This window comes from Anguilla anguilla, chromosome 2, assembly GCF_013347855.1.
Source record: "Anguilla anguilla isolate fAngAng1 chromosome 2, fAngAng1.pri, whole genome shotgun sequence".
In the NCBI taxonomy this organism is placed as follows: Eukaryota; Metazoa; Chordata; class Actinopteri; order Anguilliformes; family Anguillidae; genus Anguilla; species Anguilla anguilla.
Window position 1 is genome coordinate 63,729,706 of NC_049202.1, and position 19,081 is coordinate 63,748,786.

The following is a 19,081-nucleotide window of genomic DNA, read 5'->3' on the forward strand; positions in this document are numbered from 1 at the left end:
AGAGAATGCAAATGCAGAGCCGGGTGCAGCTGGCTGAGGCAGGGGAGGGGTTTCAGACTGGCAACCCACTGTCCCACTGTTGTGACAACATCTAATTTACATATTCAATGTGTTTTTATTATTCAATCAACCGCACAAATTGCAATAGATCCAGTCTATTGCAAGGACCTCTGCTCAGGACTTTATTCCACCACCCTGACAGCACTATCACACACACAACATCACTCTGAATTGAGTTCCACACTATTACTGTAAGCACTAATTCGCTCAGCCATGATCACTATTTCACTACCCTGACACTTCACAGCAAACCTCTCTCTTGAACACTAATACCCAGACTAAACATTCATGGCAGCCATGAACACCACTTTACAATGTTGCCATGGCCTAATGCTACTCCGTACTACAGTACCTAGAACATGACTTCATACTCCAAACTGCACACTGCTGACCTGAACACTTCTGCTTTCATACAGTTCCCCGAACAGAAATTCCATCAACTGCCCTGAACACTTAAAAACAGCATCACGCTGCCACCTTGATCACTTCACATCAATACTTCCCTGAACACTTTTTCCCAATGAAAATCTATCAACTGTTGCCCTGAAGACTCTGCTGCTCATTGTGATATTGTTTCCCTTTCTCACCACCTACTCAACCCAGCTCCAGGTCCAGGCAATGGTACTATCCTGCCTGGACTACTGCAACTCTTCTGGCTGGACTACCGGCATCTGCCACCAGACCCCTGCAACTCATTCAGAATGCTGCGGCTCGTCTGCTCTTCAACCTCCCCAGACACTCCCACGTCACCCCCCTGCTCACTACCCTCCACTGGCTGCCTGTTATAGCTCGCATCAAATTTAAAACATTGGTCCTAGCATACCAGGCAGTCAAGGGATCAGCCCCAGCATACCTCCACAAGATATTCAAACCCTACATGCCAGCCAGATCCCTCCGTTCTGCTACCTCAGGACGCCTAGCACCTCCCTCTCTTCGCACCTGCACTTCCAGAACACGTCTCCTGTCTGTTCTGGCCCCACGATGGTGGAATGACACCCCTGTGGAGGTCAGAACAGCTGAGACACTGACCCATTTCAAACGACGACTGAAGACTCACCTCTTCAGGCTGCACCTCTCCCCATCCCTCCCTACCCCCCTGTAAATGACTGTAAGCTTAGGGTTGTAACTAGGCAGCTGATTCGTAGGTGACTTAGGTGCATTAACTGTCTTAACTACTGCTTGTATTTTTTCCATAGACTGCGTTGTTGCCGTTCTCGTTGTGTTAGTGTTAATCAGTTTAACCTTCAGGGTCCAAGTTGAACTATGCGGATGTTCCCTGCACCAGTACTTCTCTCTAGGGGTTTCGTCATACTTGTTCCTGGTTATGGTTATACACTTTGTTGTACTTCGCTCTGGATAAGAGCGTCTGCCAAATGCCTGTAATGTAATGTAATATGTTCACAGGTGCCTGAGGGGCAGAGCAGAGGGTCGTTGGTGCAATTGGGAGCACCTGTGTTCAGGGCTCCCAGAGAGTTTAAGATACCTGTCTCCAGTTTGAGGGAGAGCTCTCTCCCTACTGTTTGGTTTGTATTTCGGTGTTGGTTGTGTTTTTGGTTTTACACTACACAACATTGCTTCAGCATACCTTTCATGCATCCACTCAGCTACACTACTGATAATGCTGACTTTCACATGGCATGTTTGTCTTGTTTTTGGGTATAATTAGGTTAGTTAGAATAAATGTGAACTTGCTTTTTAAATGCGTCAGTGTGCGTCTCCTTTTTTGTCATGGCCCTTGAGCCAGGTCCTGACAACTCCACATCGCCAAGTTGAACATTAGTCATTATAAATAAAACCTGTATGTCCAGTTACCTTGAACTTTACTACACTGCTACCATGTTAGGCCAGAAGTCGGTTTCTCTTTTGAGGAACTGTGTGAAATGAAATGGCAGTTTGGGGGGCAGTTTCAAAAGCTGCAGGTGTAGAGAAAGGGGACAGCACAGAGACTGAAACCGAGACTGAGACTGAGGAGGAAACTGTTTTCACACATGGCTATTTTGGAACAACTGAAAGAGTAAAATTGTTCAGGGATTTACTCGAAAGATAAATAAGTGACCTTTTTTACATACAGTGCTCATACCATGTCACTGCTGCTGCAGTATTCAGCATGTACATCTGTGTATGGCCATTCTCAGGCATATGCAAAGGTTAACTTCAATTCATCATTTCAGTAAAACGAATATATGAAATATATTTAATCAATTCGCACTGAGGACACCATTTTAAAACACTTCACTGTATTTTGTGATTTTCTGATGTTTGTTCTGTTAACCCAAAAGGGACATACAAAATGTCTCTGATTCTGTATTCTTAACCTCACATTTGATGCAGTAAGATAATATAGCCGTATTAAAAAGTTTCTGGATGAAAATGTTGATGATTTTCCCATTTACCATGACATTAAAAATTCTAAATAATTTATGTATGTAACCATAATGATACATACATAAGTCATTTAGAATTTTTCATGTCATGGTAAATGGGAAAATCATTACATTACATTTTTGGTAGATTTTGGTGTTTTACCCTGGATGTAACAAATTATCAATGTACTCTAAATAAAAATCAAAGTAATAGATAAGCTAGCAGAGAATGGCATTTGGGAACCTGTATCAACACAATGATACAACTTTTATAAGAGCCAACAGGATTTAAACTGCCATTAAGGTATATTCCTCATCAGCTAAATACATTTAAATTATAATAATTAATTTGAATAATATTCAAATTGAATATTATTTACACTGTTTAAAAAGTTACATTCTTGATGATAAAATAGGAAAACCCATATGGCAGATGGGTGAATTTCAGTAAGCTGTGTCATGTAGACAAATTATTAATAAATAAAAAACATGTTTGTATTTTTTATGACTGGACATTTATTTATGCTTTTTTCATTACATTTCATGCATTTTACACAAATACCACATGTTAGCTGAGAGTGACACGCAATATGATGAGAGTTTTCAGGTTTGACTGTGAAGCCTTAGCTCTGCTAAACTCTGATATGCAGCTTTCACTCTGAGTCTGGTTAAATATACAGAGCACACCTCCGTCTGCAGCCCTGTACACTGCACTCACGCCAGCTCTACACATCAGAAACAGCATTTCAGACACTGAGAGATTTTTAAGGACCAACGCTTCTCTTTAATCTTTTAGAGCTTATGAAAATATTCACTAACTTCTTGAGAAATATGATGTGAAATACATGCCATTTGTGTGGCATGTATTTCAAATGGAAAGTCACTGGCTTATTTATTGTAAGAGGTAAAATCTCAAGACCAATAACACTGTAATTATTTATTATGATACGCTACTTCTGTGTGAAATGGAGGATGCGCACACAAGCCAGCCCACACTCTCCTCCCAACCGTGGGCTCCCATCTGCTGAGCTCTTTCACTCTGCGTCCACAGAAAACACTGGTATAAACAGGATTCATACAGACATTTCACTCATTAGGTAATGAAAGAAATCTAAATATAGGCACAGTGGAATGGAAAAAACAGAGAGATTCAGCTCAAGAAAACATGACACAATCATCTATACAACACACTTTTGACATGTAACTATTAATACAAAATAAGCTTTCATCCCATCTTCTAGGTGTTGCACTGTACAGCACATCACTGCTTCATCTGTAAGGAGAGAGAGAGAGAGAGAGAGAGAGAGAGGGAGAGATACAAATTTAAAACAGGTTCTGAATCTCTTCTAAAATCTGTTTTCATATCCGCAACAGGGACAAAAATATCACCAATCACCATTTAGCCACCACAACACACCACAGTAACGTAAAATATTCTTCCAAATAACTGGAATAACTACTATGGTGAAATCATCCCCTCTTTGGCTAGAACTATCCATCCTATAATATAATATAATATAATATAATATAATATAATATAATATAATATAATATAATATAATATAATATAATATAATATAATATAATTACCCCATTACTCCTAGAATAATAACTGAACCAGAATTATTTCTTTAAAACAATGGTTAAACAAGAGTAGCATGATCGTATTTGTCCTCTGGCCTATAGTAGATAAAATGGAAGCACTGGAGAGATAGAGAAGGTCATGCCTTTGCAGGCAAGTGTGAAAAAGTACAGCTGCACTACCTTGATCAAACTGAGGAGGGTGCTGTAGATGAGAGTGCAGAGGAAGAGAGTGATGAAGGAGGAGGTGGTGGACCACAGACTGCCAAGCTCATCTTCTTCCTCACCTTCCTCATTGCAATTCAGAGCTGATACTGTTTCTGGGAAAGACAAAGTGGGGGAGAGAAAGTGTGTGTTTGTGTATGTGGAGGAGAGGATAGAGCAGTGGTTCTTAACCTTGTTGGAGGCACCGAACCCCACCAGTTTCATATGCTCATTCACCGAACCCTTCTTTAGTAAAAAATAGTGTAATAATGCAGACTAGACTGAGGGGTGGACCTCTGCGGCGGAGGCTCCACCGAACCCCTGAGACCGACTCACCGAACCCCTAGGGTTCGACCGAACCCAGGTTAAGAACCACTGGGATAGAGACTATAACACCACACATTCTGTCCAAACCTTTTTGCAGCTTTCCACATATATCTGCTTTATACACACTCTAAGCACCCAGGCCAGGTCCCCATAAACATGCTTCATGCTCTACAGCTGGTCTGACCTACCGTTGTCCAGAAATATGTGTGTTTTGTAAAATATACATTTTCTTATCAGCCTTAAGCACAGTACACTACTTGATATAAACAAAACACCAAAGCTCTTCTGGGCAAGACTGTTCTGACAGAAACGGAGACACTTTATATCAGCATAACAGAGGCAGGAGACATAGAGCTAAATGTGCAAGCGTGTAATTAGGCATATTGTGTGATATTTGAATGACTTATAGTATCACTTGAAAAGCTTAAATAACTATTATTAAATTTAATGTTCAATCAAAATATTTTGAAATGCTGCCACATGCACTAGTGTGGTTTTGCTGTGCATCTGCAATGAATTAGAAAATTTTTAAGTAAACATTGAAGGCAGTGTGTCAATTATATTCACTTGAGCTGCTACAATATTTACGCAAATGTTCATTCTTTTAAATTAAATATAATGAGGTGTGACTTCATTTGTAATGAGTCAGAATATGATTGGAGATTTGTGGCAGAGACATAACTGCATATTTTCCAGAAGATTACCTGCCCTGCATGAGAACCTCCCATTGTCAAGACAAGGGTGAACAAGACCTGTATTACACTGAGATAAGTTTGTGCTGCTTGTTGGTAGTTTAGCTTGATGATGTTCCTTGTGTGAATAGAACAATCTTGTAAAGCTAAACCAAACACAGGATCCAGTGATAATCTATTTTCTTGTCACATGCAGTCCAGATAGCACCTGTCATAGGCAGGTTCGTATGCAGATATCAGGAGTCCATGGTCCTGATTCTTAAAGGAGGAATACTCAACAATACTCATATGCACTAATATTTATTTATATTTCCACACCCTTCCTGCAAGTTGCATTCCTATGAGCACACAATGACAAAGACAGTGACTACAAGAACATCTACAGCAGCAAACAACAGGAGCAAACAAATTGCACGACAGCACAGTACAAAAAGTCATACACGTTTTTACATAACAAGAAACAGTGACAGCACACAAACACAATTATTTAAAATCTTTGCAAATATCGTATTTTGTTGCTATTCTATTTTTGTCAATTACTGTCCTGTACTATGTCATGTTTTTTATGTTTTGTGTGGACCTCCGGAAGTGTAACTGCTGCACGTGCAACAGCTAACAGGGATACAAGCAAAACAAACAACAAACAAACAAACAAAATGAACAAACAGACCGAGAGAAGCTACCACACATGACAGGAAACATCAGGTAATGGAAGGTGTCAGTTACCCCAGGTGAACAAGAACCACAGATATCCACCCCCTGGCAATCCTACAGACAATAGTGACCAATCACATCACGGTACAAGATGCTGCTAAACACTGATGTCCCAGCACTTTGTTATGCTGCATACAGGGCTGTAGCACCACTGTAATTACTGAATATTAGACTGTGTGCATGAGGCCAGTGTGCAGTCGTTGTGGTTTTTTTCACCAAGGGCATTCTATGTGTGGAGATTTAGTCGCATTCAATGGAATTACCAGTTGCTCTGGACACAGATTTTATGATAGGGGCTGCTCCATTGTCCACAGAAACATGCTTCACATTGCAGGTGACTATGGACTGGGACTTCCACTTCGCTGTCAGGACTTCGAAAAAACTTGTGACAGAGAAGGTGCCATGTTTGCTCTCCACAGGCTCACTGGTGATGCCCTCTTCATAGGATCCATCCACTGTCCACATGACGAACACGTCCCGGGGAGAGAAGCCTGTCACTACACAGACCAGGGAGACAAACTCACTGTCCTCTTCTGAGGGTCTGGTTATAACCACCCTGGGAACTTTTGACCCTGTAAAACACAGTTACAAAACCAAGATTAACACTGAACGTTCACAATGGAAACAATCTGATTACATTCTCTGTCTGTAGCATATTTTACAGGGAACTTATTATACTCTGTATTTAATCCCATATTACTTTAAACAATAACAGTACTGAACAGTATCATTTGAAAAAAATGAAAGTGACATCATTTCCCACAGGTGTTCCAGATTGTTTTATCTTGTGTGAAACATACCGCTGGTGTTCCGGCTGAAAGATTTTGTGATGGTCGGCTTATTGCTGATCTGTTGGACAGAGCACTGAACATTTTGCTCTGTGAACCAGCGTGCCTGTCCCAGAGTCAGAGTGCTGGTCTTCTTGAACAGATGTCCGTGCGGAGTGGTCTGACTCTCTTTGATTGAGATGCCTGTTCCACTCGGTGTCCAGGTAACTCTGGCTCCCTCCACTGCTGCCCTCTCTTCCCCAGTGATAACGCAGTCCAGCACAGCCTGGTTATCTACAAACAATTCTCTCGCCTTTGGGGGATTCAGGGTCACCTCCAGACAGGGCGTGTATGAGGACAAGTCTGTTGGTAGGGAAAGAGAGAGCTGCAGTCAATGTTTGCAAGGCACTCTGATCTTATGGGAAAACAGCAAGCTAAGGCTGGCTCAGTTACTATCCATTTCAAACTCTATTCTCTCTGAATACAGAATCATAAAATTCAGAAAATCACTGCAATATTAAAATCTGTGTACTGGATAAGGTATATTCCAAATGCTAAAACTTTCTTTTATGCCTCTAAATTAACCAGGCTTTTTATCCTGTCAACAATATATTTTTCTAATAAAGTGAATGTGTTCTTTTATCTGGGTATGCAGCATGATGTAGTTTTCAATAAACATCTTCCTGCTGTCAGAAATTTGCCTAATTAACATTTAATTTCATTTGGAATCCAAGGCTGATAATCAAATAAAATCAGTGTAAAGAGTACAATCCCAGTGTTGCTATGCAGAGAATATTACCAGTGTAAATGCACAGTTTTGATTGTCATTGTTCATTTGTTGTCAACATTACCAGTGTAAGTGTACAATGTTGAACGTCAGTGCTAACATACATAGTAGAGTACCAGCATACGTGTACAGAATGTAATGCCGGTATTAATATACAGTGTGGAATACCAGTGTCAATGTGCAGTGTTGAATGCCAGTGTTAATAAACAGTGTGAGCTCTCACCTCTGGAAGTTTTCTGCTCGATGGGTTTCTGCTGGTGCAGTACTTTACACATGTACTCTTCATTCCTGTCCCATTTTGTGCGGTCCACATTCACAATGCTGCTGGCTGAGTACAGTCCTGAGGCTTGCTTCTCTGATTGCCAGGTGTTGGATGATCCTGTCAGGGTTTTACCATTTACTCTCCAGGTCACAGTCAGGCTCTTGGGGTAGAAGTCCCGTATGACACAGATAAGGGCGTCTGGGGGACTGGCGCCGCTGGGTACCAGCAGCAGGCTCACCGTTGGTGACTTGGGCACTTGAACGACAAAAAATAGAAAATGTAGGATCACTGACTGAACCCTAATTCAGCTCAAATAAGTAAAATGTCTAATTGCAGATTCAAATATGTACCTATTTTAAGATACACAGAAAAAGGAAAACTAGCGCTTGAGAACTGATGCCACTGATGCCATTATTGCGATAGGTAACAGAAAAGAGTTAGCCTACCTATCTCAAGCTGTCTGTTGTGATCAAGAGGACTGGTTACTGAACAAAGTCATAGCCTACTACACAAATGTTATAAAGTATAATGCATTATATTATGCAACACACTCATGAACTTTATGAAAATGTAATAAACTAGACATTTGGTGTTAATAGTCAATGAACCGGCAGGGTTCAGATGAAATCATTTGACAGACCAGCCCAAGAATAGTCTATTATTCACATGTATACGTCATTGAGACATTAAAAGTGATTGTTGTTGAGGCGAGCATATGACAGATTTCATATTGTGATATTAGGCTACCTCAATATTGAAACATTTAATATCTCTATACCCGGTACACCTGGTGTCCATACCTGGTTTCTGGAAACTGGCGTCCTTTACCCCGGCCTGTGACAAATGGGTCACGGAACAACTGTAGGTCTTCTTAGCATCCCAATCTGCCGCATTCACACGGAGATGACTGACGCTTGTGTAGGATTTAGACCCACTGATCTGCACTGCTGGGTACTGAGTGAAGTCAGACACGGGCTGTCCGCTGGTGTCCTTCCACTGGAAGTGCACGGAGGAGGAAGGAAAAAATCTGCTGGCAATGCAGGCCAGGGTCAGCTGATCCGTGGGGCCTTGCGGGCATGTCATTAGAGGGAAGAGGGAGGTTGGTGGAATTGGTTCGGCTGAAAATCAAAACAGTGGCAAGATGTCTGTTGTGATCAAGAGGACTGGTTACTGAAAAAAGTGATACAGATACTATACAAATGTTATAAAGTATAATATATGATATTATGCAACACAATCATCAATTTTATGAAAAAGTAACACATTAGGCAGTTGGTGTCCATAGTCAATGAACCAACATTTGACAGATGTTTATTCACTTTAATAGGCCTAAATTTACCCTAAATTAAGCGTTTTCTTTATTTAGGGTATTTAATTAACATGGATCTATTACAGCACCCTGCATCTCAGTTTTAAAAACACTGTAAGCAACATATCGCGTGTGCTTTCCCAGTAGCCGAGTGTGGACCTAAATAAGTAAGTAAGTAAATAAATAAATAATGGCAAACCTAGTGCTAGCTATATGTAAACTGATTTACCAATCTTCAAAAACACAAGCCTAGTTAAATCAGACAACAGTTAAAGGCTGAGGCTCGAAAAAAAAAATTTTTTCAATGAACTTTCAAATAACACGGACTACAAGGCACATTGGGAGTCTCGTTTATTGATGTTTTCGCGGATAATGTCATAATGATGACATGATCAACACAAAGTTCAACTGTTTTATTTACAGCGCGGCGTTAACATTGCGTACGATTGCCTTCATAACATTTTGACAACACGGCTGTTTGATATAGTGAAGAGCTGGTTTAGAATTACTGAGCCAAGTATTTTAAAGAGATATCCTGTGTTCTGCCTCCAGCTGAACTAGATACTTCATTTCAAACGCACGGTAGCTATATCTGTTCTGTTGCGGTTCTTTGCGGTCTTGCGACCGGAGTGCGGCTCTCAAAGACTTTGGGCATTTCTTTCATGATACAGTGACGTTTTGCCCAATGGTTTCTCGGTTGTGTTAATGTCATTTGAAAGACGCTTCACAGATAGAAACAACTTGGCCAATATTATTCGGATGTTCACGAGTAATTCAAAGCTGCAGTAATCAATTATTTCAGTACAAGCCTTGAAGGTAAACATGGCTAAAATTCCCTAAATTTATCAATCAAAAGTGCTAAAAACGAACCACACATGAAATAAAATCACACAAAATTCAGCTACATTTTATCGCAACGGATGTAGAGTGCCTTTTGCAATGTTTGGAACATTAAACCCAGATCTGTATTTTCGTGTCCATATTCCATTTTAGAATAACGAAAAGCCACAGTATATTTGCAGAACAAACCTTTTACAAATAAAATTGTGTGCAAATGTTTTTTTTGTTTGTTTGTTGTTTGTTTGGTTGTTTTTTTTTTACATGGAAAAGACTTTCCTAGAGGAAACAATCTTGCACTGAAATTTCATTAAATGTTATCAGTTTCTTAAATACCTTTCTCAATGATTTAATCTGCCAAATAAATTGATCATGAAAGCCAATCTACTATTTTTTCTATAATTTTACAAAGTGAGTGAAGCTGAAGTCAGTAACCAGATGGAATTGAATTATATTTGTTTAGTGAACTTAAATGAAGCCCACGGAGCAAAATAGAAACAAAATAACCCCCAAAACACACAGAAATTATTGCAGCAAAACTTTCTTTCAGAACTCAGAAGAGAGAGAGAGAGATCTCAGGCAGGTCCTGCAATTCTCACAAAAATAATGTACCATTATAAAGGTCCAGTACAATGGCTACAGGTTTTAGTGCTAAATTTCAAAAGAAAGAAAAATATAAAATTGAATATAGATAATTTCCAAGGACTTACCCGTGGTAACGGTGACTTGAGTGCCTTTACCCCAGTAGTCAAAGGCCGCCAGCCCAGCCCCCGAATACACAGTGATTTACACCACGACAAAAACCTACTGCCCTTTCACAGAGCACCTCTTCTGTATTTGTCTGCAGTGTCAGGTGATTACCAGCACAAATTATAATTCATATTTATTTTGAAAACAGAATTTTGCAGTCATAGTAAATTTAGGAACAACAAAATTTAAACTTTACTAAACAATTTAACAGATATATTTTTACAAATATTACAAATTCAAAAAAGCATTGTGTAAATTATAGAAGATTTCCTGATGAATACTTCTTTATTGTCTTTTAAAAATATATTTTTTAAATGTTATAATTAAATATCAATTGACTCAAACATGCATCGAAAAATTATGCTTTATCAGCATTGTTGTGGGTTCACATGATTACTCCAAAATGAATCCAATTAATTTATTAAAGGGCATTGTGAATTTATATTGAATCATTTTAATTATTGCTACTCAAGTCTTATTATAAAACATGAAAATAATACATTACCTACACATTCAGCAATCAATGCCCATCACTTTCGACTTCGACCCATTTCTGAAATTTGTTTTCTTTTCATTTAAACATCCAACCCTTATTTTTGCACCAATTCCAGAAAAACAAATCCTACAACAAATTAAATCTACGTGATAAGACGCATAGATACAGATATTCTTATCTTTATAATTATTATATAGATGAGAGAATCTGTATAAAAATAAAATTATTCTCTACCCCTGTGTGACTTTTACAAGTCAAACTGAAATGTTATAGAACATAAAAGGAGTAAAAACAGAATGAGAGGTCAAACACAGGAGAGGTTCATATTGTTTAATATAAGCAGTACATTCAGGAATCAAGCTGCCTGACCTACAGCCGGGGAAATAGACTAACTGCAATTGTGTGATGCGTTCCACAATAAAACACACATTCCAGCAAACTGAAAAAGTCATTTGATTTTTTTGAATTTTCTTTGAGAATCCATGCATTCCTTTATTAAAATGGATTTAAATTAATATACATATCCATAGATGACAATGGAGGAGTAGTTCAGAAATAACTGCGTTTCACTTCCATGCTCTCCTGTAGTACTGTGTGGACTATCGGGTGTAACAGTGTGACTGGCTTCCGAGGAGAGAACCTGCTTCAGCTGCAGTGCTGATGTGCAGGTGTGGGGACACAGAGGTAGGTCTACAGGCACATTACCTGTGTGCATTACCAACTTTGGAGATCACTGTGTGCATGCACACTTCTCATAGTACTGTACAAGCACCCTCCACATTAAGTCATGCATGGCTTGTATTTCAGTTCAGATGTACCGTTAAAAACACTCAAAACACACACTTCACTAACCCCTTGTGAAGTCAATGCTTGCTTCCTGAGTCCATGTGCCATTGCCTGAGCATCACCTGTGTCATGTTCTGTGCAAGGACCCAAACGCAGACCAGGGAAATCCAAAAAATTGTCTTTATGCAGTCCAAAGTTCAAAGCCAGGTAATCAGAGATAGGACAGTACAAGATCAAGTTTCCAAAAGAAGTCATAAATGGGCAAAAAATCTAAAACCAGGAGATCAGATAGGCAAAGGTACAAAGGCACAGGCAAAAGAGAAGTCAAAACAAAGCGAAGGTCAAAACAGAAAGCAATCAAACAAAAAGGGCAGGCAAACTTGAAGTCGTACGGAAAGGGTGTCTCAGGAATCTCGATAAACAAAGGCTTACAATACATCGGCACAGTGAATACAATCAACGTTCTGACAGGGAGCTGGTGGAAAAGACTGACATTTATACACTGGGGAAGGTAACAATCAAGGAGGGGTTACGTGAGTGAGGGCGGAGTAACAAACAACATCCAGGTGAAGAACATTAGGATAACTAATTAAATGACAGGGGACTGACAAAACGCAGACTGGAATCACATAGACAACAATGATAAGACGGCCTGGGTTTAGCAGGTAAAACACGTGCAGAGAGAGAGAGGTGCAGTTAGAGCAAGAGACAGGTGCAGGCAATTGCAGAACTCAGCGTTAGGGCAGACTAGAAAGAAAAGGGGCGGAGCTACAGCGCAGCATGGAAAAGGGGAGAATGGTTAATGTATTAGTATAGTGATCTAAACTATCAAAAACCCAAAACTAGTGTTTGTTAGTCCATTAGTAATATTCACATGTTAGTATATTAATGAGGTTAGTACTTTACAATCTATAAGTTAGTAAGGATTAGTAGAAATTAGTAAAACTATATATAAGCAGGAAGTAAGTAAAACGAGACTGGAAAGAAGGGGGGAAACCACGAAAACCCGGAACCACCCGAATAGTGAAATCACGCAAATACAGGGGAGTGAAGCAGCTCAGGGAACACAGACACAGAGACAGCACTGGGGAGACAAGTGACCGGGAGAACTAAAACACTGGGACGGAGGATGTGAAAAATAATAAACCCACAGAAACACAAAACAAACACTAACAGGCTGGTCGCTACTGGCTGGTCTGCCAGCATCCGCCATCAGACCCCTGCAGCTCATCCAGAATGCTGCAGCGCGTCTGGTCTACAACCTCCCCAGACATTCCCATGTCACCCCCCTGCTCACTGACCTCCACTGGCTGCCTGTTATGGCTCGCATCAAATTTAAGACCTTGGTGCTTGCATACCAGGCAGCTAAGGGGTCAGCACCAGGGTACATTCAGAGGATCATCAGACCCTACACACCAGCCAGACCTCTCCGTTCTGCCACCTCTGGACGCTTGGCACCTCCCCCTCTTCGCGTCTGCACTTCCCGCTCCCGTCTGCTGTCTGTCCTGGCCCCTCGCTGGTGGAATGACCTCCCCGTGACGGTCAGAACAGCAGAGAATCTCACCACTTTCAAACGCAGACTGAAGACTCATCTCTTCAGGCTGCACCTCTCCCCACCCCTCCCTAGCCTATAGTTCAGCTCACTGTACCTAGCTAGGATAATTTGATTATGTTAGTGTATCTGGCAGGATTGTTTTTGTATGATTAGGTGTGATTCCAGTGCTAGTTTGTACTTGGTATGATTCTTGCTTGCTGAACAAGCTTACTCTACAGGGTTGGAGTCCTGATCGATGTGGTCACTTCTGGCACTACGATCCTTACTTCACTCTAGTGTTTCTTTTGCGCCTCTACATCATGAACCTATGCACTTGTTGTACGTCGCTCTGGATAAGAGCGTCTGCTAAATGCCTATAATGTAATGTAATGTAATGTAACAGCAAACAGATACCAATACAGACTACAACAACCTGAATGTTTGTGCAGGCCTGACATTTCTTAAACACATTGTGTGTGGGGCACCATAATACATTGTTGTATCTCCAATCGGTTCCCTGATAAAAACACTGTGCTGCTGGATGTATTTCTGAAGATGGTGAATTTCCACTCTGTGATTAGTGTCTTCATTGTACCATATCATCCAAATCCACCCCAGAGTTTTCCTTGCAGGCTGTCAAATCCAGGCTGTGTGATAACCACTAACTGAATATGAGACTTCACAGGAGACAAATAAAAGCTGTCTTGGCTTTACAACCATGGAGCCTGGCTGTGTGTTTACAACAGAGTGACCATCTGTGGTGACAGAAATAAATAAATAAATAACCTAGTCAGACACACAAGTATAACAATGTGTAATAAAAATTTTGCAAAACATTCAAATTATTTATTTTAACTTGTGTACTTTAAAATAAAAACATGGAAACAGCACGCTCACTTAAAAGATAAAGCAACACAGCTTAATTCCTCCTGTAAACACCTCACAGCTAGACCAATGAGGGTTTGTAGCTGGAGGGGAAGGCACCGCGTGTTCTCCCTTGGCTGGTGTGATTCAAAACCGGAGATGTTAGTTATTTTTCCTCTGTTCGTAAGAACAGGGCACAATTATAATTAAGAATGCACTGGTTCCGTTGCCACGGGTTAGATATGAAGGCGCTGCTTCATATCCCGCTTAAAACTGCCCCGAAACGGATCAGTAGCATTCAGGTTACTCTCCGTTCGCAAACGGGGCTATGCTGCCATCAGAGATATATCCGATCTGTCGCCGGACTGTCAATATCCCAATGGGAGCATCAGGATATTCACAAATGCGCGGAACAACACATCAAATATATCCATGACCACAGCAAGAAAGCGTAACAGTTAATAGGTTTTACCCTCGTGATAATCTGACTCCATATTAATTAATAAGTTATGTTCCAAATTAGAATTTAGGCTTGATTTAGAATGGAACTCAGTTCGTCTGAAGTTCTACACCGAGGGTCAACGCAGTTTCACCCGGGACGCACCGCGGATACGCCCGTAATGACAATTTAACTAGCTGTTTGCAGACGACACAGCGGTTGTGAGATTTCCCTCATGGGGAGTATAACCTAATTAGGGTTCAGGGACTCCGAAAGGGCCAATATTGGTCATCCCAGGATCAACTTGGTTCTGCTGACGGTCCCGTCTTAACTGAAAACTTGGTGATCAAACAAGTCCAACGGGCAGTTCCCTAGTCATAATTGGGGGAAACCGACTTAGAGGGCTGTTACAAGAACGAAACATTGACCAAGACCACACAAATCAAGTCATTAACAGTTTTAATGTCAGGTAGGTTATACACTTAAAATAGTCAATTTGTAGTTACAGAATTTAGAAAATAGTCTAACAATCAAAGATAAAGATGAGCATACCTGACAGCAGTCTACACACAGAAAGAGTCTTGTGTGGGAAGTCTGATTGCAGACTCCCAGAGGGCCCTGTTCCTCTCCTATAAGAACCCAGCGCAGGCAGGTGGATGTCGCCACAAAAGGCTCATAAAACCATAAATTTACTTGGAGGGGGAAGATTGGAATTTGGTTCAGACAGGATCAGACAGATGGATTTACTAGGAGGAGTGTCCCAAAAATACAGTTTACTTCCAAATTTATTAAAATAGATTTTCTATAGGTTTGATGGTTTTAAAACCTAAACCAGAGCATCACTCGCACAGAGACCATAAAAACCATCCCAAATATGAATATTTGTTCTTGTGATTGTCATGAAAACTCCATGAAAAACCATGAAATAACTGTACAATCTCTTACATGAACCAACTGCCAACTCTCAATGTCTTTCCACAGTGTATCAAGATTGCATAGTGTAGTGTAGCAATGTATTCAACCCAAATCTGGATTTATTTCCTAACAAAAAGTGTGCTTGAGTAAATTTCTTTCCTTATGAAGGTAGGGAGACAAGTTACCCAGTGACACCAGGTGAGGGCACTTTGGCTGTCCCTCAACTGTCCTGAGCAATTTGCCCCATTTCTATCATGTGATTTTATTACTTGCAATCTGAAACCTCCAGGACGTTGGGGTAATTTTAGAATTGCTTTCCCGTAGAAAAGAGGTGTCACCTGTTAACTGTCGCAAAACCAGATGCCAAGGTCTTACGGGCCACTCTGTCCCGACAATATCAGACTCTGCACCTGGCGAATTGCTTTACGACAGTCAGAGAGGAAATTCCACTCTATGCCTGTTCCCGTGGGCCTTACACTCCCACTCTCACAAACAGATCTCTCACTGTTTTACAGGTGATGCTCCTGGGTGAGGAGATAAATTCTCAGTGGCTTTCACAGGGAATATTGTGGACTGATTTTGTTTAAATATCTGGGGGTTGGAGGAAGAAGATTATTTACCATTATGAGGAGCACTGCTGCCCCTTACTGGAGATTGCTTCCACCAGCATTATTCTTGAATTTACATCAGCAAGAAAGCTTCTGGATTAAATTCAAAATGTATTTCACACAGTTATGATATTAATGTCTGTAAAATATGATACATTCTATCAAGATTGCTAAAATACACTAAAGTGCTCTTACGTCTTGTAGTGCAGGAACAAATCCCTCGAATATTTGAGATAATATAAAAATAATAAAAATAAAACGCAACCATGTTTTTTCATAACTTTGAGATGTTCTCTTTGTGTTGGATGTTGTAAAAAACAGTTTTTAATGCAAAGGTCATTAAATGAATCCCCATATTTACTAAACAGAGAAGCATCTTTTGGGGTGATTGATAGCCATTTCAAAGGGTCATTGTTTAGATTTGTGTTGAGATCAAGTTCTAATAGTTTGTTACTAATTATTCCGAGGATATTTTTTTCTTACCAATACTACTTGGTGCAGCTTTAGACGAAATGGACCATCAGTTCAAATATTAAGTATCAGCAGATAAAGAATTATGTGGGACTAACTTGGTATTCCCTCTTTCAGAAAAGGTGTTTTTATTGAACTTTTTTGTGACTCACTTCATTAATAAATTGAATGACTTTCACAGCAAAATCTTTGTTCACGGCCATCAATTTCATAAAGAGGAAAAGTTATGAAAAACACGGTCGTGTTTCCTTCTGGCCCATGCAGGGGTAAGTTATAACTAAGGCCCTTTCTGATGAGTTGTTCCTACACTATTTAATTTGAGTGTGTTATCCACATAATACGTTAACTACAGGAAATGCCATTGTAAATGACTGCTCATTTTTCACGTTTATGTTTCTGCATCTATAAAAGGAACAGGTGATGTCAGTATACCTGTTTGATAGTGCTTTTCGCATTGATTGTGGATATACCAACAGGTAGGTTTGTATGTTGAACTTGTCAGTGTACAGTGATAATGTGTTCATTTACATATGCAGAGGTACCGGGGGGTGGGAGTTGATTTTCTTTTTTCAAAAATGACCCTCAAATAACGAACCCTGGTTACTTCTGAGAATAATATTTATTGAAATTCAACTATGAAATTAGGCACACAAAAAAGAGAAACAGAAATAATTGCTTATTATTAAAATGGATTTTGCATAAATATTTGACAAAAAAAACACCCAAGTCCTGCTGATGATCAAGAGAACTAGAACCACAGTTAATAGAGGGATCCCATCCAACATGTACCAGGCAGGCAGTAAAGTAGTCCAAGTTTTCATTAGAAAAAAAAAAACTTACCATTTGATGAGTAACAGCATAGCTCTCTGGAGTTTGCTATCTGTCCAATATGGTACAACTGCCTGTCTCATGGTTTTATACTGTTTATACTGTCTGTCTCTCCTGTCTTTAAATGTAATTCTGTTGTCCCTCCCTGCACACTGCCTGTCAAAACGGCACAAACAGTGGGATTATTTGTTTTTATTGACAGTAAATTTTACTTCTCTGCATACAGTACAACATCTGGAAAAGCTGTAAATTAAGTGCAGTATAGATCTTTAATAAATACCCCCCTGTGAATATTCGTGTTTTTGCATGCTACCGTGCAAGTTCTGCAGATCACAGTAGCCTACCCTTTTGCATTCGACACACATTTCTCCGTCGAAAAGAGCATACATGGCCAACAAAACATTTTAATTTGGGGCACCCTGTCAGCCAAGTTGTTTTTTCGTACCCGCTCACCTGAAAATTACGCGTGTAAGCGTTTGAACTTGCAGATTTCTGATATTCCAGTTGGATATTCAATTTCCCCGACTCTACGCTACTTCAACACGGGGTTCAGAGCCGCAATGCAACGGTCTTCACAGCCGGCCGCTTAGTCAATGCAAATGGATAGACCCCGTCAGCAAATTACAGATTACAAATGTCAAAAGTCAATACCTCTTCAACCACATGAACTATAAACGTCAAAACAATTTTAAACTATTCAACATGTGTACATGAATGTTGCACAGCCATTGGTTTATTCATAACAGCGTTTGAATATTTTAAACAAATTTAGTTTGGGATTTTAATTTTCAATTTTAATAGCTCCTAGACAAAAGGACCTAGAAACTTCAAACCACTTTTAAATTGTCACAAGCAATGGACACAGGTTGCACAGCCTTTGCTTTGTCAATTTCCATCTCAGGCAATTTTATATGAATATTTCAAAGTTAGGAAATTCAATAGCTTTTTGGTCACATGACCTAGACACCCCAAATCACTATTGGATTGCTCACCGAGTACAGACATATTGCACAGCCTTTGCTTTGTCCATGTTCATCTCATGCTATTTTATATGAATATTTCAAATTTTGGAAGTATCACTCCTAAGATTTTAATGTTTGAAATTTATTTTCGCGTTATATAAACTTGCCTTGCTTGCCCTGAGTGCACGCTGTTAAAATATACCAATAAAGTGTAACAAAATGGGTCACACTTACTGTCATTTATAACCGAATAGGTACAGTACCAAATGTACCTTTAGAAGGAACACAACACCCTAGTGGTCTTTAAAAGTTTGTTAGTCACAAAGCCATTCAGCTCACAAGATGAGGAGACTGAGGGCTGATGTATGTGGTATTCATACAGCTAATACAGCAAAAACAAATATGACAGTTCATTTTGAAATAAAAGGATGTATAGTGTCAAACATCAATATTCTTTCTGATTTTACATCTTGATCAGAATCCATACCTAATATTGTAGAGACAGAAGGGATTTACAAACAGCTG

General features: G+C 39.8%; 1 protein-coding gene and 1 long non-coding RNA gene across 7 annotated transcripts in view; one reads left to right on the plus strand and one right to left on the minus strand.

Moving 5' to 3' along the window:
• The window catches only part of LOC118220446 (titin-like), a 435,810-nt gene that overhangs the window by 277,703 nt on the left and 139,026 nt on the right, over window positions 1-19,081 (plus strand). The window lies entirely within an intron of this gene.
• On the minus strand, window positions 2,928-6,291 carry LOC118220522. The gene is made up of 3 exons (XR_004763962.1): window positions 6,205-6,291; window positions 4,188-4,324; window positions 2,928-3,696 (listed from the first exon to the last, which is right to left on the minus strand). It is a non-coding gene; the product is annotated as an uncharacterized LOC118220522 (long non-coding RNA).